This window comes from Crotalus tigris, unplaced genomic scaffold (assembly GCF_016545835.1).
Source record: "Crotalus tigris isolate CLP2741 ecotype Arizona unplaced genomic scaffold, ASM1654583v1 scf7180000018217.1405312, whole genome shotgun sequence".
Taxonomy (NCBI): domain Eukaryota; kingdom Metazoa; phylum Chordata; class Lepidosauria; order Squamata; family Viperidae; genus Crotalus; species Crotalus tigris.
In genome coordinates this window covers 243770-246659 of record NW_024096887.1, presented here as the reverse complement: position 1 = coordinate 246659, position 2890 = coordinate 243770, and positions in this window count along the sequence as shown.

Sequence of the window (2890 nt, the reverse complement as noted above, 5' to 3'; positions counted from 1 at the left end):
GTGGAGTATTTTTATTTGCCTGCAGTTTTACATGCTGTATTTAACACAGAAAATACACCTTGAAGATTCTGCCAAAGATTTATTTTTTATTCATAGAAGTTCCCTACTGTTCTTTTTCCCAGGCAATAAACCTTCTGGCCTGTTTCTGTCCTCGTTTTATAGTCAGAAGATGGTAACACCTCATACTCAATCTACTGTAACTCATAAGGATGAGCTACATGCAATCATATGTCACTTAGAATAATCTTTTTCTGATGATTGACTATAGGAAGATTAACCCCAAATAACTGCAGAGTTACGTCTGCCTTTGTCAGAAGTTGTAAATGTCTGCTCTTCTTGATTGTGCAGTTGTCAGAGAAGTTGTTTGGTTTCTCATGGAATATGATGAATGATAAAGAGCCCCTGTGGTAGCAGGTTCCATACTTTTCCTTGGCAGTGCAATAGCTTTCTATAGTTATGGTACATCCTGTATCACTTAGAAAGAAGCAAAATGCATTGAGAAAAATGGGAATTTCTTTGCCATTCACTCCACATTTATGTATGTGATCTCTTCAACCCCCCCCCCCAAAGGGTGTGAGAAGAGCATTGCATATCCATAGAAATCTATGTTGCAAGAAGCTTCATCCTGTTTCCCTCTGTAGTAGGGATAGTAAATACTATCTCCTGGGAAATCTTCTAGTATATTAGTGCACTTCTGGCAGTTCTCCAATCAGCTGACTGGCAGAGTGCTTAGGAGGTTATCACTACATTTATGGCAACCCATGCAGTTAGCAACACAGATTTCTGGGTTGCCTGTCCATGTATGAGGTTCTTCCATTCTTTTGGAAGATAAAAGCTCCTAGGACAGGGGTAGGCAACCTTGGCTCTTTTATGACTCATGGACTTCAACTCCCAGAATTCCTGAGCCAGCTAAGCTGAATCAGGAATTCTGGGAGTTGAAGTCCACGAGTCATGAAAGAGCCAAGGTTGCCTACCCCTGTCCTAGGACAACCCCCCCCCAACCCCAGGTGAGGTCATACATCAACCCCAACTTTTTCTAATCTATTGGTAACCTCAAAATAAAGATACAAAGAAACTGCTTAATCTTTTTACCCCTGCATTGGACACCTGGGCTGCAATTGATTAAGCATGTCTCTCTAGGAAATGGAAACCCTTCAAGATAAGGAGAATTTTTGATGCTGGGCCTCACTTAAAACTGGGAAGAGATTTACACATCTTAAGATCAACACATTCCATGGGACAAGAAATTACCCTCTTACTGGACTTTAGAAATCCTCAAGGCAGGAACACTTCAGTTGACATATCTAATAGACTTCACATCAAAGTCTATTATTTCCATAAGTACTATCACTCTCAACATTCTAACTTTGTAGTCTATCTTCTTCTGCTGAATTGTACGTTTTGATTTGCTGTCGAATAAGCTCTACCTCACTTCAAGCAGGTGTCCTGTGCTCATTTACCTGGCCATGGAACAAACCAGCATTTGTACAATACAACCATTGTTTGGAATCCTAAGAATTAGTTTCTTCTCTTTAAGACTACAGCTCTACACTGAAAAGAAGCTGGCATATTAATTACAAAACATTTTACAATAAGATAAGTAGCATGTACAGGTAGTCCTTGACTTACAAACCACAACTGAGCCCAATGTTTCTGTTGTTAAATGAGCTTTGCCCCATTTTACGGCATTTCTTGTCACAGTTAAGTGAATCACTACAGTTGTGAAGTTAGTAACATAGTTGTTAAATGAACCTGGCTTCCCAAATGACTTTGCTTGTCAGGTTGCCAGAGGAGATCACATGTCCCCAGGGACACTGCAACCGCCATAGGTATGAGTCAGTTGCCAAGTGTCTGAATTTTTAATCACATGACCCTGGTAATGCTGCAATGGTCATAAATGTACAAAATGGTCATAAGTCACTTTTTCACTGCCATTGTAACTTCAAACGGTCACTAAATGAACTGTTGTAAGTTGAGAACTACCTGTATATCTTTCTTGATTCAGCCCTCAGAATGGGGTAGGAAATATTAATTGTACAAATAGTCTTGACTTACAACCACAATTCAGCCCCCAATTTTTGTTGCTAAGCAAGGCAGTTGAGTTTTGCCCCATTTTAAGTCTTTTTTGCCACAGTTATTAAGCAAATCATTGTGGTTGTTAAACAAATTTGGCTTCCCTCCTTGACTTTGCTTGTTGGAAGCCAGCTGGGAAGATTACAAATGGTGATCACATGACCCTGGGACATTGCAACTGTCATAAATACATGCCAGTTGCCAAGCACCCTAATTTTGATCACGTGACCCTGGTGATGCTGCAACAGTCCTACATGTGAAAACCAGTCATAAGTCACTTTTTAAGTGCTGTTGTAACTTCAAATGGTCACCAAATGAATGGTTGTAAGTCAAAGACTTCATTTAGAGCAGTGGTTCTCAACCTGTTGGGGTCGAACGACCATTTCACGGGGGTCGCCAAACAAGGCTGTCCACCATTTTTTCCCCCTTTTCTTTGGCCACGCCCCTGGCACCCGGTGATGTATAAGTGGTTGGGGGTCACCACAACATGGGGAACTGTATTATGGGGTCGCGGCATTAGAAAGGTTGAGAACCACTGATTTAGAGGGTCAACCATATATTTGTATAATTCCCATAATTTCTAATGCTACACTGTTCTCCTAAATATCTACCATCTCAGAGAAGAACTCTTGAGATAGTGTGATTTATTGAGAAAATGCTCTGGAATCTCTCTGCTTCTTGTAAGTAGATATATTTCTGACATGCATGTATTGAATTAACTAACTATGATTCCAAGTTGGATTAGCAAATAAAACAAATACTGGATAGAAAGAAAAAACCACAAAGAATAGGGCCACAGTAAACGATGTAGTGACCT